This window comes from Drosophila bipectinata, chromosome XR, assembly GCF_030179905.1.
Source record: "Drosophila bipectinata strain 14024-0381.07 chromosome XR, DbipHiC1v2, whole genome shotgun sequence".
In the NCBI taxonomy this organism is placed as follows: Eukaryota; Metazoa; Arthropoda; class Insecta; order Diptera; family Drosophilidae; genus Drosophila; species Drosophila bipectinata.
The window spans coordinates 8,135,307-8,161,382 of record NC_091735.1 but is presented as its reverse complement, the minus strand read 5'-3'; the positions used below and the strand labels follow the sequence as shown (position 1 = coordinate 8,161,382).

The following is a 26,076-nucleotide window of genomic DNA, read 5'->3' as shown; positions in this document are numbered from 1 at the left end:
ACATCATAATAAAACCAATTAATTAAAATACAAAATCTAAAAAAAAGTCCCAAGCTTTTATCTTAAAAAATACGAAAGTTGATATTTCTACCAAATACCATTTCCGATCGTTCAGTTATATGGCAGCTATAGGATATAGTCGGCCGATCCTAATGAAATTTGGTAGGTTGGATCAACTGACCAAAAATAGAATCTGTAATAAGTTTTTGCTTTCTATCTTTAAAAACACGAAAGTTGGGTCATTTTCGATCGTTCAGCTATATGGCAGCTATAAGATATAGTCGACCGATCCTTATGAAATTTGGCCTGTCGTAATGTTTTGCCAAAAATAGCTCTCGTGTCTCTCTTACTTTAAAAACATTAAAGTTATACCATTTCCGATCAATCAGTTACATGGCAGCTATAGAATATAGTCGACCGATCCGCGTCGTTCCGACTTATATACTGCGTGCAAAGGGGTGTGTGCAAAGTTTCAGGAGGATAGCTTTAAAACTGAGAGACTAGTTCGCGTAGAAACGGACAGACAGACGGACATGCTTATATCAACTCAGGAGGTGATCCTGATCAAGAATATATATACTTTATAGGGTTGGAGATGTCTCCTTCACTGCGTTGCACACTTTTGGACAAAATTATAATACCCTCTGCAAGGGTATAAAAAAAAAAGAGTACGTTCGCGACCTCATGTTTTATGCCAATGTTTACGCGACCCCAGGAATATCCGATATACTTTATAGGGTCGGAGATGTCTCCTTCACTGCGTTGCACAGTTTTGGACAAAATTATAATACCCTCTGCAAGGGTATAAATATACGAGACTTGAAGAGTACTCATTTGTCTGCTATATATCCGCCATATGACAAGGTCGTAAGAGCGAATCTGGAGTGCCGGCCTAAGGATATAGTAGTTACCAAAGTTTCATGTAAAATTACCCTACAAGACTTGCTCAACCACACCGCAACCAGAATACTACAAATGCAGGAAGATGTTTTCAGTTCATTTAAAACGATCAATTAGAATTTAAATTAGAATTTAAAAAAGAAACTTCAGAACATATTCTTACAGAAAAAATTGATTTGGATGGGCAACTAAAAAATTTGTCTCCTTTAGTACATAAAATTACTAAGAACAAACTGTAACTACATACATATGTATATCGTTTGATCTTCATATGGCGTTGATGGTAAAGTGCTTAATGTTTTAACAAACACAAATTCTTGCCAAAAATGTCCTGTATGCGGCAGCAATTTTGAGACGGCAGCAAATTTTCTCAAAACAATTTTTTGGGGCCGATGACATACATACATTCAAAAACTTTTAAGCCAAAACCAGAAAGCCTTCAATATGGTGTAAGCCCACTGCATGCATGGATTAGATCAGTGGAGGGCACGAAATCTAACGGTCGGAGCCGCAGCTCGGCCAAACAACAAATTACAACAACAACCACCACCCTCGCGATAGTTGTCGTCGCGTTGTGCGTTGCAAACTCGGGACCGCGGGGTCGAACTCGGCCCGCTACCTGCCTCGGAATTTGTGCAGCATTGGTTTTGTAAATCTTCACGGCTCACTGACCGCGCGACTTGATCGTCTGGCCCGATTTGCTGGCGCCAAAAATTACGAATAACGGGGGGAGCCTTGAGAGCCCGAGGAGCCATGGGCTTGCCCACCCCTGAATTAGATTCTTTGAGTTTGTGTTGAACATAGCTTACAGAATTAAGGGGTTATATAAAGTTGTACCGCGCAAAAATATGGATTTTTATCGATTTTTTTTTGACACTATAGAAAATATTTATGAAAAATGTTTTACCGACTTTGTTTAGTACATGTTTCTGGGTACTTAATTAAATTTTTTCATAAAAAAATATTACATAACAAAAATGTTATAGTCGAATTCCCGGATCGTCTCTTTTCGATGGTGTCTTGCGGTGGACATGATTTCTCAAAAACGGTTCATCCGAAATCCAAATTTGATTAAAAAAAAAATGGCGACGTTTTTAACAAAAAATGTACTTTTTCAAGGTATAAGATTTTCGTTTTTTGTGCTTTAAAAAAGGAGTTTTCAAAAAAATCAAAATGAAAATCCCTCGTTCACGGACTAGCTAATATCATAATAAATAAGTGGTCAAAATTTGGTGTTGATCGGATTAGTAGTTTTTTAGTAATCATGTCCACCGCAAAGGTAATTTCCCAAAAAAAAGATTCTGAGATAATCGCGTTTAAAGTTTCAAGTTTGTTCAAGTTTTATATGCAGATAGTGCGCTATAAATAGCTACAGCTTCGGTTCTAATGCTCCGATCGTTATGAATTTTTGTGAGAGTATTTCCACTATAATTTACTTTTTCTTAAAGAATATGCAATAAAAAAAAAACAGATTTTTTCATATATCACAACTGTATATAACCCCTTAATATTTGTAAGTGGCAAATTCGAGATAACAGCGAAAAATTAATTATGGCGGCAACAAAAAAGAATATTCAAGACAGAATGCAAAAAGAAATAAGCCTACAAGCCAAAAAAAACAGTAGCGGAAACACTAACGACGGAAACACGGCTAGAATGGCGTTTAATAATGTACAATTATTGGCAGATATTTTGAAGATTGATTTTGATATATAAAAAAGATTTAAGATTATTCTTATCGCCATATCCTGTGAACTTTCGATCCATACTAAAAAGGTTCATGACTTCTGTGCAACAACTTTAAAATTGTATCTATCAAAATATCAGTGGTACCCAATGTCATCTATCGTTTATAAAATTTTAGAACCCGGGGCAGACATAATGAAATGTTCAGTGGTACTTGTCGGCTGTCTAGGCGAAAGTGCGTCAGAAGCACGGAATAAATTTTATAAACATTATAGGCGATCTCACGCACGACAGAATTCGAGACTGAATTACATGTTAGATGTGTTCCAAAGGTCCATGGACTCCTCTGATCCTTTATTGTCCATCTGAACAAAAGACTATGTAAAGTCCTACAGTTCTTTTAAATTTGACAAGCGAAAGTAGAACTGAAGCTGAACACAGCGGCTCCAGCTCCGATTTGAATAATTCTTTTTCGTTGGAACTGGACGCAGAAATAATATAACTACTACAAATAATATTAAGTTATAGCATTAAAACAAAAATAAAATATATAAAATGTCTTCTAATAATATCTATGCGTACATGGATTTTATAAAATTAATGAAATCGGGGGCGGTAGGTGTGAGTGGTCAGATCGAATTTTGGCTATAACCTTGTGGGGATCTTATCATCAATTGTGCCAAGTTACAGCACTGTTGGGTCATTTTTGGATGTTATACAAAAAAATCGGTCAATCCGGCCACTACGCATTGCTTTGAACCCAGTATAGATGTTGCAACGGCCGGGATCGACCGACTATATGCTATATCTGTTATATATCTGAACGATCGGAAATGCACAACTTTGGTATTTTTGAAGATAGAAGCTTGAAACTTTTTTAAAAAGTTAGCGGGCTCCGCCCGAATTTATCGTTCCTTTCTGTTATTGCACAGCTCGAAAATTGCATTAAATGTTTGCTTAATGCATTCTTCACTAGTATTTTGTACTTTTTAGAAATCTTTTTCGTTAGTTCTGAGTACTTTAATTTCGTTAATCAGATGAACCGCAAATGAAGCAGTTCTGAGACCTATCTTCACTTAAGTAAAGCCTAGTGAATTGCATATTTTCCATGGTTGTTATGAGTTATAAGTGATATTTTGATCTTAATCACTTTTTCACAACCGATACACGGGGACACTCACAAGCTGTCAACGCATTTGTTTCACAACTTACCAAATGTCTGTGTCCCGATCCCTCTTCTAATTTCGATCCCGAACATGGTCCCATCCCTATTCCCATTCCTATGCCGATACCGGTTATTATTTTCGGTTTTGGCCCTTCGCCTTTATGATTTTTAGACCCTGTGACAGTAGGACCCATTGCCTTTATATGTACGTTTTGTCGCTCCGTTGTTGTGTTTCTGTAGTTTTTGTTGTATTATTGCCGTTACGGTCGTCGGCGGCAGAATTAAAAAAGAAACAATTTTTATAGCAAGGCTAATTATAGATTATCACTCTTCTGCCATCACGTCCGCCTTCACAATTTGTGTACATGCATACATATTTACAAATTTATATGTAGCTACGCGATTCGTAGGATCTTTCGACCATCGAAAAGTATCCATTAAAAATGACACCGCATTGTTTTATCTTTACTGCATAATTGCGGTTAATTTCTTCTTTCGGTGGTCCGGTGTGATCTTTTCGCTGCCTCCGATTACGATTTTGATTTTGGTTTCGGCTTTTGCTTTTGATCATTTTCCACGGCCACATTCTCGTTCTATAGATTGGCCGAAGCCGAATCATCGGGGCGCCGATGAGCAGGACGGTAGATGGGAAGAGGAAACGGAGAGCGGAAAGTCTCCTGAATGAGCCTGTTTTTTTTCTTTTCTTTTGAAGGCAGTCCCTACCCCTTGTGGCCCTCTTCTCCATCTCTTGACTTCAAATCTATAACCGCTCTAAAATCATCGGAAGTTAAAAATATTTCTTTCTATTTTTAATATTTTAGTTTGGTAACATTTCAATGAAAATGTTCAATTTTCATTAAGAGGGGTTTCTACCTTTTTGGTTCCAAAAGACGCTGTTTTTTCCCTAATTTTCCTAATTTTTTCTTTAGTTATTTGATTTATTTTTTGTTATCGTTATTTTCTGGTACCACGGATTCTAGCGACCTTTAGGACTTTCAACAACTTAAAAAACTTAGTTTAAAATGCCAAATTAAATTTTTTACTTCACAATTTAGAAACCCCTCTTAGAACCCCCTTAGAAGGGACCGAACCAGAAGTTTAACATTAAAACTTAACATTTAATGTTAACAATACCAAAACTCTCCTGTTACAAGAAAGGAAAGCTTACTTCGGGCGGAGCCAAAGTTGATATACCCTTGCAGTTAAAACCTGATATATATCGCAAACATCGGATATAGTTGACCGATCCTTATGATTAAATTATAATAAAACCAATTAATTAAAATACAAAATCTAAAAAAAGTCTCAAGCTTCTATCTTTAAAAATACGAAAGTTGATATTTCTACCAAGTAACATTTCCGATCGTTCAGTTATATGGCAGCTATAGGATATAGTCGGCCGATCCTAAAGAAATTTGGTAGGTTGGATCAACTGACCGAAAATAGAATCTGTACTAAGTATCAGCTTTCTATCTTCAAAAACACGAAAGTTGGGTAATTTTCGCGTCAAATTTAAACTCTCTAACTCTAAAAACACCAAAGTTATACCATTTCCGATCAATCAGTTATATAGCAGCTATAGGATATAGTCGTCTTATCCGAGCCGTTCCGACTTATATACTGCGTGCAAAGGAAAGAAGAGTGTGTGAATGCTTTAAAACTGAGAGACTAGTTCGAAACAGACAGACGAACAGACGGACATGCTCATATCAACTCAGGAGGTGATCCTGATCAAGAATATAATAACAGGTATAATAACGATTGCCTTTATAAATGGGAAATATCTGTGCGCCAGTAAACAAATTTTTTTTTGAATAAGTTTTGATGTCAAACAAACGAAAAATTTGATGCTACATTTTAACTGCCAATTTAGCTAAATCGGGTCATTTTTCCAGGAGCTATTCTATGTACATACATATATTCTGCTTTCCTACTAGATTTTTTAAGCTGTGTTTCAAAACTACAAAAGTGTGGAAAATCCGAAGAGGTAGAAACCTAGATCGTTAAATGAGAAGAAGATGGCTGAATTGGATTATATGAATCAAATTTTGTAGAATTCGATAAAAGCGTTAGTGTTCTTGCAAGTTTCCAATTGCTTTGCCAAAACAGTGGTAGTTTGTTGGGAAAGTCTTTGATTCCAGAACGGAAGGATTGATAAGCCTTACACCATGTTCCTTCATTTATTCGTTATTTCTTATCTACTTGTAGTAGTCGCTTAGGGCACTTTGCAACGGAAAAGCAAGTAAAATAAATTACTAGTGCTTTGTCTTTGCTGACGTTCCGCAAAGTGTGGCACCATTGTGACCAGGCAACAACGACCTTGGCGTCCTGCGAACCTGAAAAAATATAACTATCCCATAAGCAACCGTATAAGTACCCTGTCCATTACAAATCCAAAATTTAATAGTAGTTATCCTCTCGATTCCCAACTACCGCATAAAAGCACTTTACACTGCTTAGCCGACGATTGCAAGAGAGCCACCATAAAGGTGGATGACGTCAAAGAGAGAGAAAGAGAAAGAGAGAGAGAGTCAAAAAAGCGCAAAGAAATCCATCTCTTCTTGGGCCATGCGCAACTTTCCATTCCGCATTCGGCCAATGTGATGGGAGTATGTGCACCTGCTGGCAAAGAGGCTGGTCGTACAAATGTTCTGTCGGGAGTGTGGCCGGCCGAACGACAAATTTTATGCCCACTCCATAGCTGACCACAAAATGTTGTGTGAGGACTGGTAAAAGGAAGATCCGTATGAGTTTGCTTGTCAGGCTGCAGAGGGTCGGAAGCTCCATCGGCCCACACCTTTTGCTTGGCACGGAGACGGCGTGGACCCCACACATGGGGTCCCCTTTTCACTTAGGACAAAACAGAATGCTGTAGAATTGCACATTACAACCCTAACATTATTCGCTATGTTCTGACCCGCAGAAATTGCAATTTTATATATGTATGTACATATGTACATGCCATCTATGGTGGTGCTAACAAACATACATATGTATGTGTGTACCCAATCCAATATCCAAATTGTGCCTTTAAATCTATCGGACGAATAGTGCCAGTTTCATTCAGTATCAAATCATGTATCATACATACTTGCATACATACATACATATGTTATAATAAATTTATCTACATGAATGCATATGCACATATACATATATGTACAATTGATTGTCTTATTAGTTCTGAGTCTGTAGATATTGAATAAAGTCAATAGTTCTAAAGATATCGACTCTAAATGTAAGTCAATGATACCCCATTACAGTTGAATTTATTTATGTATTGTAATAGCAAATACATACATACATATGTACAAAGCGAAAAAGTTTACCGAGGACCCGATTAAAGGACCATTTAACAATAGATTCCGATGTAGTCATGTTTCGAGTGGTTCAATATAATACATAATTTGATCTGCAATAATTTGTCACCAATATTTCTTCTTGTAAATATTATATTAAATATTATATTTCTTCTTGTAAATACTCATAAATATTATATGAGTAAAAGGTATACATATTTTATTTGTACAAACGTTAGGGCCACATCTCATACCATGGTTTGAGAAAAAATGAATATGAATTAGAACCTTACACGTAAACACTCATTTTCGTATACTTCGAAATTACTCTATACTCGTATTCGTTAGTAAATTCGTTATACTCGTAAACGCACGTAATCTAAATATTAGTATGCCATGTAATTGTATTAGTTTCGCAGAATTTTAGGTATTCCAGCCAGCAGTGACACTTAAGAGAGAGCTTTCTCTCAAGCCATTATTTAAATTTTTTAAAAAAGAAGCAATATTTCCACAAATAGCAATATGATGAATAAGCTACAGTTTTTTAATGTTAACTAATAAAAAAAAAATGAGCTGCAATAATTTTAAATTTGATTTGCCTATTATTACAAAAAATGTAATATACGTATTGTGTTTTATTTATTTAATAAATTCATTTATTAACAAATACATCAAATGGTAATTGGTATAGTAAGCATCGAGTTGTACTTGATAATTACCTAGCACACATTTTAATGTTCAGTAATGTCAAGCCTAAGTAAGTATTTTGTACTTACAAATACGAAAACGAAGCCTGCTTTGATTGTACTTGTTCAATCGGTAAGATTGGATACCGGTCAAGGCAAGTACATATGTACATTATCGTCATTTCAAATGTATTCACGCAAGACTAATATGAATACAATGAATGATGTAAAAAAATTTAAATAAAACGTTTTGAGTTAAGGTTGCGAACGTTTTTATTTTCATTTTGAGGCTGACTTTCAAATACCTTAATACGTTATGACTTAATACGACTATACGTCAGGCTGACTTAATACGTTATATTTTTGGTATAATGTAAATGTTATAAATAACATGAAATTTATGGTTTTTAGTATTTTTTAGTATAAAAAAACTTGAAAACATACATACAAAACATACAATACATATTTATTATATTTATATAAATTATATTAAAATAATAAATTATATTTTATTTTTATAATTTTAAAATTATATTTTATATAATTATAATTTTCTTTCAGACGGCTTGGTATCTTTTCGCAGACAAAGAGTTAAACATAAGCAGGGGTATCTTTCATACATACATATATAAATAAATATGCGTATATTTTTTATGGTTATTTATTATTATTTAAAAGAGTAAAAAATTATTAAAATTTGTTTTGCAGACAACAAAATACGCAGGGGTATCTTTCATACATACATATATAAATAAATATGCGTATATTTTTTATGGTTATTTATTATTATTTAAAAGAGTAAAAAATTATTAAAATTTGTTTTGCAGACAACAAAATACGTTTGAAAGAAAATATGCTGCCAAATGCATCATGGTTGATTTATCATTGAAATGTAAAAACACTTAAAAAACAAATTGTAATCAATTTTTTTCCTATATTTGTATACGATAATTTTTTATACTATACTTGTAGAGCTCTTGTAGATTTTAGTTTTAGAACTTGTAGAGCTCTCTTCGATGTTTCAGATCTCAATACTCCACACCCTCGATAATTTCGGAAGCAGTGAAGACATGTCAAAGAGAAGCTCTCTGTGCTCTCTTATTTATTTTGGCTCTCTTATTTATTGTGCTCTCTTATTTATTTGCCGTTCAGCACTGCTTGCCTGTGCTCTTTCTAACGAAGAGTGACGTATACGAGCTTGTAGACGCGAATGGTTTTGTTTGGTTTGGGTTCGAGTTAATGGGAGTAAAGAAGCAGGCAATACAACCGTTGGAGTGTTCGTGTGTGTGCCAACGGCTAGGTTGGTCATTTTATGCGTGCGTAAGTGTGTGTACAGCTGTTGGCTCCATCCGCAGCAACAGACGCAGCAGAAGCAGCGGCGACGTGATTTTAGTCGAGTTGCCGCTGCCGCATCAGATCACACTTCGCCTTCAAGCGCACTTTAATCGGTAATCGGAATCGGAACCGAGTCTTCGTCTGTTATCGTTTCTATCCGCCTCTTTTTTGTCACCAAATACATGTACATACATACATATTATTTTTCTGTGTCGCGATGGTTTGCCGCCGCTAAGTGCGGAAATCTATTTGTTTATGTAAAGTACAAAATAAATAAAAAAAAAACAAGAAAAAAAACTGAAGAAAATAATTATTATTTTAAAGAATTTTTTTTAATGTGCAAGATGACCGTAGTCCCGTCATATAAAATATTTTAAAGTGATTAGCATGTGCAGTACGGTTTCTGCTGGTGCCGAGTGGTAACATAAACAGTTAAGGATGAATAAGATATGTCCGTATACATATGTACGTACGTACACATATGTATACATATGTAATACAAACTTGTACGGACATTGTGCCGTCCGATCCGATCCGCGTGCATCAAAAAATGCTTCGCCTTTGGTTTGTTCGCATTCCAATCGAAAATTGGCTATTTTCATCCCACTCACACTGCCGCACAAGTGTCCCCGCCGCTGTCGTCATCGCCATCGCCGCCGTTTGTCGCTTGCCGTCATCGTCAACGTCGTCGTTGCTGCGTCCTCTGGATTGGCTTTCCGATTCCAAAGAGTTCGTTTTTTATGCCTCTGGTCGTCCGACTTTTTCACCGAAAGTCGATTGGATTACATGCTCCTTGAGGCTCTTCTCAATTGCTTTTTCACGCTGTTTTTTTTCTCGTTCTGTGTCCTCAGCATCTGCGCTGACGCTGACGCCGACGCCAGCGTTGACGCTACTACGACGGCGACGATATTTCGTTTTTTGTGATTCGTTTTTTGCGTATGCTCCGGGGTGCGCTCGTGTGTGTCTCGCGTGTGTGTGGCTCATGCTTGTTTTTGTGTGTATGTATGGGGGTCTTGAATATTGTCGTCGAGTGTCATTGGTCGAACAGCGACCTCAAAACGTCGCATTTTTAAGTTCGACTAGCCGCTGAAGTTTCTGATTTTGAGTGCGGGTGTTGGCCACTGTGAGCGGACGTGAGAAAGAGAAGGCACATTAGTGCATGCTTCTGTAAGTACATGACACGGCGGGGGCGAGTATAAAATGCATGGTAAAATGGCGACAACGACATCTAAAAGAGAAACAGAGGCTACAAGTCATTTAAGATCGTGTGACATTTTTGTAATAATAACTTTAAACATTTTCGGGAACTGAAATCGTTCCAGCCTCGTTTTACAAGAAAAACATCATCTATATTTTCAGTTACGCATTTGGAGATACAAATAATAAACCTTACTTGTATAAAAATTAAACAGCACTAAAATTAATTAAGTGAAAGGTGCAACGAAAACACATCATCAACTTATAACTTAAAATATAATATTAAGGTGCACGTGGCTGCGTTCAATAAATCAACAAACTGAACATAAAAAATAAAATTATAGCAGCAGACGTCTTTAAAATCCATACATAGAACTCCGTTTTAACTTATATACAGGTACTTAAAGATGCAAATTAAAAAGTGATTTGCATTCATATGTCACGATATGTCGACGATATTTAAAAAAAATAATAATGTCCATATATTCTATAAGTATATTGCATCTCTATTGGATATATTACATATATTGTAACTCTCTATTAACTAAAAGGGCAAAATTAAGTTTTATTTTTTATACATTTTAAAGTTTTTGAAATCTGTATTTTTATACCGTTGCAGGGTATCTCCCTATAAAGTATTTATGTATATTATTGATCAGGATCACATCCTGAGTCTATATAAGCAAGTCCGTCTGTCCGTTTCAACGCTGTCTTATGTCTAGACTTTAGAGATATCAACTTCAAACTTTGCATACATCCTTTTTTTTGCAGGCAGTATAAATGTCGGCCTGAACGGGATCGACCGACTATATTCTTTAGTTGTCATATACATACATATGTACATAATTGAACGATTGGAAAAAACGGAGTATTTTTAAAGACAGTCGCTTCGTTTTTTTACCCTTGCAGAGGGTATTATAATTTTGTCCAAAAGTGTGCAACGCAGTGAAGGAGACATCTCCGACCCTATAAAGTATACATATTCTTGATCAGGATCACCTCCTGAGTTGATATGAGCATGTCCGTCTGTCTGTCTGTTTCTACGCAAACTAGTCTCTCAGTTTTAAAGCTATCGACTTGAAACAAACACCCTTCTTTCCTTTGCACGCAGTATATAAGTCGGAACGGATCGGCCGACTATATCCTATAGCTGCTATATAAGTGATTAATCGGAAATGGTATAACTTTAGTGTTTTTAAAGTTAGAGAGTTTAAATTTGACACAAGAGCTATTTTTGGCAAAATATTACGACATGCCAAATTTCATAAGGATCGGTCGACTATATCCTATAGCTGCCATATAACTGAACGATCGAAACTGACCCAACTTTCGTGTTTTTGAAGATAGAAAGCTGGAACTTGGTACAGATTTTATTTTTGGTCAGTTGATCCAACCTACCAAATTTTATTAAGATCGGCCGACTATATCCTATAGCTGCCATATAACTGAACGATCGGAAATGGTTTTTGGTAGAAATACCAACTTTGGTATTGCTAAAGATAGAAGCTTGGGACTTTGTTTTTAGATTTTTTATTGTAATTAATTGGTTTTATTATGATATAATCATAAGGATCGGCCAACTATATCCGATGATTGCGATATATATCCGGTTTTAACTGCAAGGGTATATCAACTTCGGCTCCGGCCGAAGTTAGCTTTGCTTTCTTGTTTTTTTTTTTTAAATTTGTATTCTTAAAAATTAGTTTTATAATGAAATTCTCAAAAGCATTGGCCAACTATATCCAATATTTGCGATATACCTCAGGGTAAGAAGTATATGTGCATTGAAATTATTTAAAAAAAAAACCATAAAATAATTATGTATATAAGGTTTTTGATTAAATTTATTTATATTGCTGGAATACATATTAACAAAAAAATAACAATATAGTTTTCGTAAACGTTTTGATTAACTTTAAATTAAATAAAGAATTTTAATTTCATATGAAATAAGTAAATGTGCATACTGGCCGAAAATTCGAAATACATGTTGGAAAATTTTTCAACAATTTTAAGTACACATCCTAATAATTTATATGACTTCCTTTCATTGCATTGAATTTGCTAAGTTTTTCAGCGTTGTCGGATTAATTTGATCCCATTCCTTGATCAAAGCCTTAGGTCCTTAGGGTTTAGGTCCGGGCTGATCGCTGGCCATTGCAATAGCGGTATTTTTCTAGCTGTCAGAAAGTTTTGTGAGGTGTGTGGATTGGCGCGTTGTCTTGCTGGAATATCCACTCATCCCCATAAATGTCTCCAGCAAATTCAATGAGCACTGTTTTTAGTAACTCTATATAAATTTCTGCATTTGTTCTAGTCGGTATAAAACAAAGTGGAGACTTCCCAGCATACCCAAATCCGGCCCAAACCATTAATGATCCTCCACCGTGGTTTCGTTTATGGCAGACCTGCCGTGGTTGCCTTTTGTCGCGCCAGTACTTTTGACAGGAGTCAGGACCGTCTAAGTTAAATTTTTTTCGTCCGAAAACATAACTTTTTTAAACTCCTCCGACCAAAATTTGTATTTCTCAGCAAATTGTAGACGAGCGGTTATGTGGCGCTTTAATAGCCTTGGTACAGGGTCGCGTGAAGCATACATATGTAACCCTTGCGTTTTGGTTTAAAATTTGGTTTATACGTCTTTGGGATACTTCAAGATTCAGTTGACCTTTTATCACCATGCAAGACTTGTTGTCTTGAACTGCTAGACGCCGAATTCGTCTCTTGCACCGCTCGTCGATTTTAGTGGGCCTGCCGCTTCGCTTTATTTTTCCATAACTTTCTGGATTTTTAAAGAAGTTACTTATTGTACTCCTGTGCCTATTTAATCTGGCAGCAATATAAGAAATGGTCTGGCCAGATTCAGCCAGTCCTTTGATCATGCCGCGATCTTCTTCTGACAAATGTAAACCACGTGGCATTCTACCGTAAAATCAAACTAAATATTAATTATTTTATTATACAAAGATAAAAAAAATATTTTACTTACGTTGCGCTGACTAAAAAATATTTTTAGATCACACTTCTTAGCTTACTCGCTATCAATAACAGAATAATCTCAATATGCACATATTCTTATTTCCTATTAAAATCACAAGTTTCAGCACATGTTCTTAGAAACGGTACAACGAATGAAGTCCAAAGAGGACCGTTGAATTAGGATATGTTCATAAAAGATAAGAATACAAAACTGCGTACTTACAAAAACTGTACCGTTAACTTTAGAGTAAATACAAGCAAATTAAAAAGTGCACATATACTTCTTTCCCTGAGGTATATGTTAGGGTGTCCCAAGGTAACAGGTGGGACTTTTTTCTGAAAGCTGGAAGTTCCAGCTTTCTACTTTCAAGCACGAAAGTTGGGTCATTTCCGAGCGTTCAGTTATATGGCAGCTATAGGATATAGTCGGCCGATCCTTATGAAATTTGGGATGTCGTATTATTTACTCTCTAGCTCTCCAAAAATAGCTCTCGTGTAAAATTTGAACTCTCTAACTCAAAAAACACCAAAGTTATACCATTTCCGATTAATCAGTTATATGACAGCTATAGGATATAGTCGGCTGATCCCGGCCGTACCGATTTATATACTGCGTGCAAAGGAAAGAAGGGTGTGTGCAAAGTTTCAAGTCGATAGCTTTAAAACTGAGAGACTAGTTTGCGTAGAAGCAGGCAGACGCACAGACGGACATGCTCATATCAACTCAGGAGGTGATCCTGATCAAGAATATAAATATATTTTATAGGGACGGAGATGTCTCCTTCACTGCGTTGCACACTATTGGACAAAATTATAATACCCTCTGCAAGGGTATAATAAAATTAAACAAAAACTAATAACAACTCAAAAATTTACATTACTTTAATATTCGGTGTTTGTATTCGACGCTATTGATGATATCTGCGTTTGGTGTACACGGCGGTCCAATTCACTCCAAAAATTTTCAATAGGATTGAGATCAGGTGATTGGGGCGGCGTTTTCAAGACCTTTGGGCAGTTGTAAAGCATCCACGACTTGACTTTGGCCTTGTGCCTTGGATTATAGTCCTGATATAATTTAAAAGTGTTTTGCAATTTTTGTTTGCAGTTTCCATTTTCTCCGCCGACTGCTGTAAATGTTTCTTTAAAATTTTCAAATATTCGTCTAGGTCCCTAATTCTATTTATAAATACTGAATTTATAAATACTGAGTTAAGGCCGATCATGGGAAGGAAGTTTCATCGTAGAGTTCAGCTGAGGATTTCCGCAGTTTCCTTTTAAGTCTTACCCTCTAAGTGAAGCTGGAGGATAAGCTTTTGCTGCTCCAAGGATGCATTTTTACCTTTGCGGCCCATCTTTAAAATCGGTGCTCGTGGTATCTTTTTTCTTTGGTTTGATTGAAACGAATTTTCCCTTTGGGTTCAAATACGTATTTTTAATAAAAAACGTGGTAATGAGTGAAAATTTTAATCTTCAATATAAATACATCTATCTTACATACTAGAAAACGGAAATGCATTTATATTTATTCATTTAGCTAAAAAATTAAACTAAAGTTAAATTTTATGTTTATGACCTGGAAATAAAAATAGAAACGAAATGACTAATCCTTCTCTAAATTTAGTAGTTTAGCAAAATTTACCATGAAATGTATTCAGTTTTAATATTTTGTGCCGTTACCAGAGTTTTTCAAAATTGCAGCACACCTGCGAGGCATAGACTCAACCAGATTGGAGCATATTGTTTGCTAAATGGAGTACCACTCTTTCTGGAGTGTTTTTTTTTGGTTGAAACCCATTTAAACGTTTTTTAGGATGCCTCACTGATGCTCAATAGGGTTTAAATCGGGTGACTGAGCTGACCAATCCATAACGTCGACTTTATTGTCCTGGAACCACTTTTTCGCAAGCTTGGATGTGTGTTTGGGATCGTTATCCTGCATAAATTTCCACTTCCAAGGCATTTCCTCTTCGGCGTATGGTAACATAACGTCCTTCATTATTTTTACATAGTCTGTAGAACACATATTGCCTTGTACCCGATAAAGTGGACCAACACCTGAAGCAGAGAAACATCCCCATAGCATTATATTGCCCCCTCCTTGTTTGATTGTATTTTTGGTGTATTTGGGATCGATTGCTGTGTTGTTTAGGTGTCTAAAATGGGATCTACCATCAGATCCAACAAATCAATCTTTGTCTCATCGGACCAAAGAACGTTTTTCCAGTTCATTCCAGTTCACTCTTGCTTTTTTGCAAAGCAGAGTCGCCTTTCGATATGCCTCTTGCTTATAAAAGGAACTCTCCTTAAATGTGCTTTCAAAACACGCTTAATCAGTCTTTTGCAAATGGTATGACTCGTTACAGATGCGTTCATATAGTTTTTAAGATCCTTCGAGGCTCCTCTTTCGACTTCCTTATAAGGGTCGTGTCAATTTTTGTGGAAGTTGCTCCCTTTCTGCCACGTTTTTCCTGGTTATCTGTATAGTGGATAGCAGAAAACACTTCTTTTTTGGAGCATTCCAATAGTTCGACAATTTGTCCCATGGATTGGACTTCTGCTTTTAATGTGAGATCTAATCCTCACATCCTCTCCACGACCCATTTTAAATTAAATTAAATGACAAATTGTCCAAAATAATAATTGCATTTCCGTTAATCAGTCATATGGCAGCTATAGGATATAGTCGGCCGATCCCGACTTTTCCGACTTATATACTGCGTGCAAAGAAAAGGGTGTGTGAAAAGTTTCAAATCGATAGTTTTAAAACTGAGGGACTAGTTTGCGTAGAAACAGACAGACGGACATGCTCATATAAACTCAGCTGATTAGGTGATTTTTGCACAGGAAACGCAATAAACTTTTTTTTTTCTAAAATATAACTTTTTTTATAAAGCCTCCTTTGCACCCATATCATAATATTGCTCTTATCATTTATCCCGAGTGCTATGATTTGCGTAAGTGTCAAACTAAATTTTAAAAAAATTTAACGGTATGCCAGTTTTAAGGTTCATTGTGTCCCTTTAAAAAATTCCCTTTACGGTATTTTGGTTAGTTTTATAATTCTTAAAATGCGGTCCAATCAGCCCTTTCCTTATTCGGTGATAAGGAAATCATTTTTGTATTTGTTTGTCATTCATTTTTGTAAATCATTTGCCTTTTAACCATATCCATTTTTCAGTTTTGTTAACTTTGAAAGGCTCTACGATTAATAAAGTAGGACCATCTTTTGCGCGAAGAGGCTGACCAGATCCGCCGATTTGAATTTTTGCGGGGAAACTCAAAACTCCGGCCCCAATATGACGGATCTATCCGTCCTGTTCTATCCGTCCGTGAAAACTTTAATCCTACTTTAAAATGAGTGTGATTTTGACCCATAAATTACAATGTAATGTATTTACCAAGTATTTGGTTGAAGTAAAAATTTCATGTTAAACAATGTATTAGCGATGGCTTTTGGCCGTAAGTTTTTTACTTACCTTATGTTACTTTGTAACATTACTTTTTTAAGTTCGTACATAACACCTTTCAATACCCGGTACTCGTCGAGTACTCGGCCCCCCCTACGGATACCGATTCAGTAGCGAAGCAGACTAAAACCTGGGGGCAGACTTGGGAGCGGGAGTAGGCGTGACAAAATTTTGACACAAACTTAATCTCCGCAGATACCATACGAATCCAACTTCCAAATCGGATAGTTTTCTCTCTTGTAGTTTTCGAGATCCATGGGTTCAAAATTTTAGCTTGTTTGTATTGTATTTATTGGGAAATTGTATTTATATCGGTATATCTCCTCTTAAAACCGTTTGATTTGAATGAAATTTGTTTTTAGATATATATCAACTATAGGAATTGTTTGGCATCAACATTTTTTCTAAAAACCTTTTTTCTAAAATTTGTGGATACGGAGAGGGCGTGTCAAAATTTTGAAACAAGCTTGATGTGCGTGCGCATTGACTCGGCTGCTGATGCTGATCAAGAATATATATACTTTATGGGGTCGGAGATGATTTCTTCTCTATGTTACATACATTCACACAACTACAATATACCCTTGTATTCTACAAGTATCGGGTAGAAAAATATGTCTACTGTTTTTATACCCTTGCAGAGGGTATTATAATTTTGGTCAAAAGTGTGCAACGCAGTGAAGGAGATATCTCCGACCCTATAAAGTACATATATATATTCTTGATCAGGATCACCTCCTGAGTTGATATGAGCATGTCCGTCTGTCCGTCTGTCTGTCCGTCTGTCTGTCTGTTTCTACGCGAACTAGTTTCTCAGTTTTAAAGCTATCGTCTTGAAACTTTGCACAAACCCTTCTTTCCTTTGCACGCAGTATATAATTCGGAACGGGCCGGATCGGCCGACTATATTCTATAGCTGCCATATAACTGATTGATCGGAAATCAGAAATCAGGAAATCAAATTTTACAGAAGCGCTATTTTTGGCAAAATAATACGACATGCCAAATTTCATTAGGATCGGCCGACTATATCCTTTAGCTGCCATATAACTGAACGATCGGAAATGGTATTTGGTAGAAGTATCAATTTTCGTTTTTTTTGAAGATAGAAGCTTGGTACTTTTTTTTAGATTTTTTATTTTAATTAAATGGTTTTATTATGATGTAATCATAAGGATCGGCCAACTATATCCGATGTTTGCGATATGTATCCGGTTTTAACTGCAAGGGTATATCAACTTCGCTCGAAGTTAGCTTTCCTTTCTTGTTTTCTGTATTATAGGTTTCTTGAATTGTAATTTATTTTTGGGGAAAGAGTTTATTTTTTGTTCTCACTGTTAATATATTTTATTATGAGTCAGAAAACCGATTTCAGGTTTAATTGAGAAAAAAACATGCTACTAGCGAGTTGGGCTCATTGACGCGTATACTTCCTTGAATGATCGTCGTTCTTTCTCACAGGATAGCCATCATTTTGCACGAAGATATACTTCAGAGACCGTAGCCAGCGGTGGCAGAAATTGAAATTGCAACGAAAGCGCAATAAAAACAACAACCATAACAAAAAAAACATGAAAAACAACAACGCACATGAAAATGTAATGCAGACCACAGATGAAAGACATAAAACCTGCGATGGATACGTCGACGACATGAACTTACCTTAGTCTTGCCAGCATCGTCTTCGCATCAATACATCCATTCCCATTCCCTTCACGGTAATCGTTCTCCTTGCTTTGTGACGTTGTCGCCTCCGCAAGCCACAGGGTATAATTGTAAAGGTGCCACTGCTGCTTTTGGATAGTGGCTTAAATCGCAAAAAAATTCGTCAATTTGTATGGGAAAAACTGGGCTTTTTATACCCGGTGGTAGTCACACGATTGTAGTCGTGTGAATGTATGTAACATAGAGAAGAAATTATATATATTCTTGATCAGCATCAACAGCCGAGTTTATATTGCCATGTCTGTCCGTTAGTCCGTCTGTCCGTATGAACGCGTGAATCCCTTCCGCAACTATAATTCGAAAAATTTCTGTAACACCAGTACAAGAAGGTCTTTTGAAAAACAGTTGATGCATAACTATTTCTGTAGTTAATTTATACCCGACAAAAAAATTTCATCCAAGTTTCATCCGGCTGGTTTTTGGAGTATATATCTACTTCTATATGTCCTATATGTCTACCATTTCCCATAAAAACGGGCTAAAATTATAATCGGAGGTATCCGATTTAAAGTCGTGTGATATCCGTGCAGATTAAGTTTGTGCCCACTCCCGCCCCAAAACAGAAATCTTGTTGTAGCACCAGCTTCTTAATGTTTTTTAAAAATATTTTGATGCCAACTGTTCCAATGGCTAATCAAAAAACAGCCAAATCTGATCATTTTTAGAGGAGTTATAGACTTTTTAGTCTCCTTCCTTACTGAATTTGTAGTATGGCCGTAGGGGCGCTGCAGTTGTTGTTTTGCCCAAGCGCAAAAGAATGCAACAACAATTTTTTGCTGAAAATCCATAACTTTAAAGGTTATTTAAATTGTGGGTGGAAAAGATGAGTACCGTCTATAATATAGTCGGGAAACTCGACTATAGCCGCCTCTCCAGTTATTAACAATTATCTGTTAGTCTAGATTATTGTAATTAAAAGTAATGATAAATTAAGCCAATAGAGATTAAAAAATTTTAGATTTAATTTCATCTAGGGATAATTCAGGGGATAACAAATGGGAAACCAGGTTGTAATGTTTACAATTGATTACCAAAGGGGTCGGAAGGACCTAGTTACCCTGTTAGGAACTGAAAAGTTTAAGTTTTCCAGAAGTAATTTGGAATTCACCTGTCCTAGAATTAGCATATAAAGAAGCGTAACCCCAGCTTAAGTACCGCGTTCTTGGAATGAAGGTAGTTTAGGTAGTAGGTAGGTAGTAATAGTTTAGGCCGGTAACGCTACGACACAAGGCAATTAACAGTATTAAAGTTTAAATTTTTTAATGTAAATAAAAGAAACTGCTTTTGAACAAAGTATTTCGGAATCGATAGGACAAAACAAAGATACATATAGAGTCTTAGTGGTGAAAGGATCATAAAGTTTATTTGACTATCGTTTGATAAAAGCTCCTGGCTTTATTAACACTCAATGAAATAAGTAAAATCAGGCTCAAGGCACCTACGTTTTTTATACCCTTGCAGAGGGTATTATAATTTTGTCCAAAAGTGTGCAACGCAGTGAAGGAGACATCTCCGACCCTATAAAGTATATATATTCTTGATCAGGATCACCTCCTGAGTTGATATGAGCATGTCCGTCTGTTCTTCTGTCCGTCTGTCCGTCTGTCTGTCTGTCTGTTTCTACGCGAACTAGTCTCTCAGTTTTAAAGCTATCGACTTGAAACTTTGCACACACCCTTCTTTTCTTTGCACGCAGTATATAAGTCGGAACGACCGGGATCGGTCGACTATATCCTATAGCTGCCATATAACTGATTGATCGGAAATGGTATAACTTTGGTGTTTTTAGAGTTAGAAAGTTCAAATTTGACATGAAATCTATTTTTGGCAAAATAATACGACGTGCCGAATTTCATAAGGATCGGCCGACTATATCCTATAGCTGCCATATAACTGAACGATCGGAAATGACCCAACTTTCGTGTTTTTAAAAATAGAAAGCTGGAATTTAATACAGATTCTATTTTTGGTCAGTTGATCCAACCTACCAAATTTCATAAGGATCGGCCGACTATATCCTATAGCTGCCATATAACTGAAGGATCGGAATTGACCCAACTTTTGTGTTTTTGAAGATAGAAAGCTGGAACTTGGTACAGATTCTAGTTTTGGTTTGGTCAGTTCATCTAACCTACCAAATTTCATTAGGATCGGCCAACTATATCCGATGTTTGCGATATATATCCGGTTTTAACTGCAAGGGTATATCAACTTCGGCTCCGACCGAAGTTAGCTTTCCTTTTTTGTTTTTTTTTTTTAATTTATTTATATTATATTTGAATTGATTTTAAGTGTTTTTCAAAATTTATAATCGTACTTAAAAATAATAAAAAATTTTGAAATCACCTTAACATGGCCTCACTTTGTTTCCACTACAAACCACTAAACTCCACTTCTTCGCGCTGTCAAAAATTTATATGAGTGAGGGATTTACGGCATATTGCCAGGGTTCCACAACAATAGGCAGGCCGATGAGAGAGTGAAAACAAGAAAGGAAAGCTAACTTCGGGCGGAGCCGAAGTTTATATACCCTTGCAGTTAAAACCGGATACATATCGCAAACATCGGATATAGTTGGCCGATCCTTATGGAAATAGGAAAATATAATCCAATTTATTACAATACAAAATCTAAAAAAAGTCCCAAAATTCTATCTTCAAAAATACGAAAGTTGATATTTCTACCAAATACCATTTCCGATCGTTCAGTTATATGGCAGCTATGGGATATAGTCGGCCGATCCTAATGAAATTTGGTAGGTTGGGTCAACTGACCAAAAATAGAATCTGTATTAAATTAAAATCTATAATAAACAAAAACACGAAAGTTGGGTCATTTCCGATCGTTCAGTTATATGGCAGCTATAGGATATAGTCGTCCGATCCTTATGAAATTTGGCATGTCGTAATGTTTTGCTAAAAATAGCTCTCGTGTCAAATTTGAACTCTCTAACTCTAAAAACACCAAAGTTATACCATTTCCGATCAATCAGTTATATGGCAGCTATAGGATATAGTCGGCCGATCCCGGTCGTTCCGACTTATATACTGCGTGCAAAGGAAAGAAGGGTGTGTGCCAAGTTTCAAGTCGATAGCTTTAAAACTGAGAGACTAGTTCGCGTAGAAACAGACAGACGGACAGACAGACAGACGGACAGACGGACAGACGGACATGCTTATATCAACTCAGGAGGTGATCCTGATCAAGAATATATATACTTTATAGGGTCGGAGATGTCTCCTTCACTGCGTTGCACACTTTTGGACAAAATTATAATACCCTCTGCAAGGGTATAAAAAGAGAATTATATTTTTAGACCGTAACATCTTTGTAACATTGGAATAATAAAACATTAATCCAAAGAAAAGAGATCAGATGTACCGTCTACTATCTTTACTCCTAACTACATGATTTTCTCCTGTTGCTATGGCCATCGCCTTAAGCTAAAATATTTCTCTGCTGGAAAATTCGTCAAAAATTACGGAGTGGTAGAGAATGGGGCTAGGAGGCTTTTCAGTTTTACTTACATTTTTATTTTTTTTTTCTTATTAATTACTAATATTACACAAAACAAGAAAGGAAAGCTAACTTCGGGCCGAGCCGAAGTTGATATACCCTTGCAGTTAAAACAGGATATATATCGCAAACATCGGATATAGTTGGCCGATCCTTATGATTACATCATAATAAAACCATTTAATTAAAATAAAAAATCTAAAAAAAAAAGTCCCAAACTTCTATCTTCAAAAATACGAAAGTTGATATTTCTACCAAATACCATTTCCGATCAATCAGTTATATGGCAGCTATAGGATATGGTCGGCCAATCCTAATGAAATTTCTTAGGTTGGATCAACTGACTAATCTGTACTAAGTTCCAGCTTTCTATCTTCAAAAACACGAAAGTTGGGTCATTTCCGATCGTTTAGATATATGGCAGCTATAAGATATAGTCGGCCGATCCTTATGAAATTTGGCATGTCGTAATGTTTTGCCAAAATGCTCTCATGTCAAATTTGAACTCTGTAACTTTAAAAACGTCAAAGTTATACCATTTCCGATCAATCAGTTATATGGCAGCTATAGGATATAGTCGGCCGATCCGGGCCGTTCCGACTTATATACTGCGTGCAAAGAAAAGAAGGGTGTGTGCAAAGTTTCAAGACGATAGCTTTAAAACTGAGAGACTAGTTCGCGTAGAAACGGACAGGCAGACGGACAGACAGACGGACATGCTCATATCAACTCAGGAGGTGATCCTGATCAAGAATATATATACTTTATAGGGTCGGAGATGTCTCCTTCACTGCGTTGCACACTTTTGGACAAAATTATAATACCCTCTGCAAGGGTATAAAAATATCATATATGTCCGGTAAATAAAGTTTCAAGGGAGTTTCAACTTATTTTTACAGCAATTGTAATAGAATGCAATTAAAAATAATAATTATAAAGTAAATATACTCACTTCGCTTTTAAAAATAAATTCACTTTCACAAAACAGAAACAACCTCACTTATAAAATCCCACCCTGAAACCCCTTGGTAAGGAGGACACGCTTTCACCTACATAGTCTACTCTCGAAATTGATTTAGTGATACTTAAAGTTGGTATTGAAATAAAAGCGAGAATCAATGGCAAAAATAGAGCTAAAGAGTATAGATTATAGAAGATATTTCTGATTTTTTGCTATCACACTGGTTTGATTTGAACGTTTCAAACTTTTATCGTTCCAAAGATGTTACGTTCTAAAAATTGAATTCTCTCTTTTCCCTCTCTTATCTGCCAGTTGTTTGTCGGGAACTCGGTCTCAAATGTTTTCATTTTACAGCGGGTTTTACTACGAACTGAGGCAATGTGAAGGTGATTTTAAAATTTTGTATTTTTGATTGGATTATAAATTTCGGAAAACAATTAAAATATAATATAAATAAATTTAAAAAAAAAAATAAGAAGTTGGTGTCTCGAGCCTTATTTGATCTTGATTCATCCGGACCTCAGGGAACTCACGACTCGGCTATCCCTCATTCGTTGTCGCGTCCCGCTGGAACGGGTTAAGAACCCGCTGGAACCCCATTCCAGCGCCCCATTTGAAAAAAAAGGAATATTTAATTATTGTTAAAGATTAAAATTTGTTTAATTTTTATAATTATTATTTTATTTATATTTAGGTTTCGAGGCTTTACATAAATTTTTACTTAAAAGACGTTTCTTACACAATGGATCTGATAGAGCCCAATGTACCAGAACAGGGCATGTTGTTCAACACTGTACTGTTCGAAACATAAATTCAATAAAAGTATGAGTTGAAGAAAAAAGATCAAAGACACGGTCACTTAGCATGTCGAAGATGGAGTAAACCCAGCAGAACATGGGAACAAGTTCTGTTCGAATTCACTTAATGACAAGATCAAAACGCTTACGCTTGGCCGGAATACCGGGAAAAGAATACCGAAAACCGGGCCAGAATACGGGGAATTACCGGGAAAAGTTTGATGGTTGGCCTTGTCTGGAACCCTATACATCGACTACCTGCATACTACCAATATTCGCATCGCAAGTTAGTTCGGGTTATAAGTCACAAAGCAATTACATTGAATTGCTTTTTACAGGTACCAGTCGAAGTCCAAAACGTGATTTTCAGCTTTAGGTTCACAAATTCAAAATAAATAAAAGCTGCTGCAATGTCGGCGATGGAAGACGTTAAGAACACGATGGACATGAAAAAGAGAAAGTCGTTTCATGGGTTGTGTTTTAAGTTGGGGTAAAAAATATCTTCGGGGTCAAGATTACATTCTGGCCCATTCATTAATTGAATGATAGTCAATAAATAGAAAAATTTGTTTATAAATAAGTGAATTTGTATGTAAATATTTTAGAAAATACATCTTTTGAAACATTTTTCTACACTGCAGTAAGAAGACTACAAATACTAAGAATTTTGTAATTTTATGATGTAACAAGAAAGCAAAGCTAACTTCGGGCGGAGCCGAAGTTGATATACCCTTGCAGCTAAAACCGGATATATATCGCAAACATCGGATATAGTTGGCCGATCCTTATGATTACATCATAATAAAACCAATTAATTACAATAAAAAATCTAAAAAAAAGTCGCAAGCTTCTATCTTCAAAAATACGAAAGTTGATATTTCTACCAAATACCATTTCCGATCGTTCAGTTATATGTCAGCTATAAGATATAGTCAACCGATCGTTATGAAATTTGGTAGATCGGATTAACTGACCAAAAATAGAATGTGTACCAAGTGCCAGCTTTCTATCATCAAAAACACGAAAGTTGGGTCATTTCCGATCGTTCAGTTATATGGCAGCTATAGGATATAGTCGGCCGATCCTTATGAAATTTGGCATGTCGTAATATTTTGCCAAAAATAGCTCTCATGTCAAATTTGAACTCTCTAACTCTAAAAACACCAAAGTTATACCATTTCCGATCAATCAGTTATATGGCAGCTATAGGATATAGTCGGCCGATCCGGGCCGTTCCGACTTATATACTGCGTGCAAAGGAAAGAAGGGTGTGCGCAAAGTTTCAAGACGATAGCTTTAAAACTGAGAGACTAGTTCGCGTAGAAACGGACAGACAGACGGACAGACAGACGGACAGGCGGACATGCTCATATCAACTCAGGAGGTGATCCTGATCAAGAATATATATACTTTATAGGGTCGGAGATGTCTCCTTCACTGCGTTGCACACTTTTGGACAAAATTATAATACCCTCTGCAAGGGTATAAAAATATGCATTGCGTATTAACCTTTGTTGGTGACAGAGGAACAATACAAATGCATACGAGTCTATTTTTGGATAACTTGTATTTATACCCGGTACTCGAAGAGTATAATGGTATATTTTAGTCGTGTGAATGTATGTAACATAGAGAAGGAATCATCTTCGACCCCATAAAGTGTATGTATTCTAGATCAGCATCAACAGATGAGTCGATATAGCCATGTCCGTCTGTCCGTCTGCCCATCTGTCCGTATTAAAGCGTGGGTTCATTACATGAGATTACAAGAGATAGAGCTATAGGATGATGTAGCATGAAGACTCCTACAATGCCCACGCAGTTCAAGTTTGAAATCTCAGAAATCAGAAATCTTTTTAGAAAATTTGAAACAAAAATATCGTTTTAGCGACAAATTTTTTGTCGCTACAAACATCTCCGACCCTATAAAGTATATGTATTCTTTATCAGAATCACCTTCTGAGTTGATATAAGCATGTCCGTCTGTCTGTTTCTACGCAAACTAGTCTCTCAGTTTTAAAGCTATCGACATGAAACTTTGCACACACCCTTCTTTCCTGCACGCAGTATATAAGTCGGACCAGCCGGAATCGGACGACTATATCTTATAGCTGCCATATAACTGATTCATCGGAAATGGTGTAATTCTGGTTTTTGTTTTTTGAGTTAGAGAGTTCATATTTTATATAAGAGCTATTTTTGGCAAAATAATACGTCCCACCAAATTTCATTAGGATCGGCCGGCTATTATCTATAGCTGCCATATAACTTAACGATCGGAAATGACCCAACTTTCGGGTTTTTGAAGATAGAAAGCTGGAACATAGTAGAAATTCTATTTTTGGTCAGTTCATTCAACC

The 26,076-nt window shown here is 36.1% G+C and overlaps 1 protein-coding gene across 7 annotated transcripts in view; it reads left to right on the top strand.

Annotated features, from left to right (window-relative positions):
- The first annotated feature begins 9,005 nt into the window (after positions 1–9,005).
- The window catches only part of disco-r (disco-related basonuclin zinc finger protein), a 187,077-nt gene continuing 170,006 nt past the window's right edge, over positions 9,006–26,076 (top strand). For 5 of the 7 annotated variants that reach the window (XM_070282992.1, XM_070282995.1, XM_043211316.2 and 2 more), the window contains exons 1-2: positions 9,006–9,328; positions 10,431–10,665. The gene's annotated coding sequence lies outside the window, so the exon portion shown is untranslated. The remainder of the gene's footprint in view (positions 9,329–10,430; positions 10,666–26,076) is intronic. The other 2 variants (XM_043211319.2, XM_043211318.2) reach the window with 2 other exon arrangements.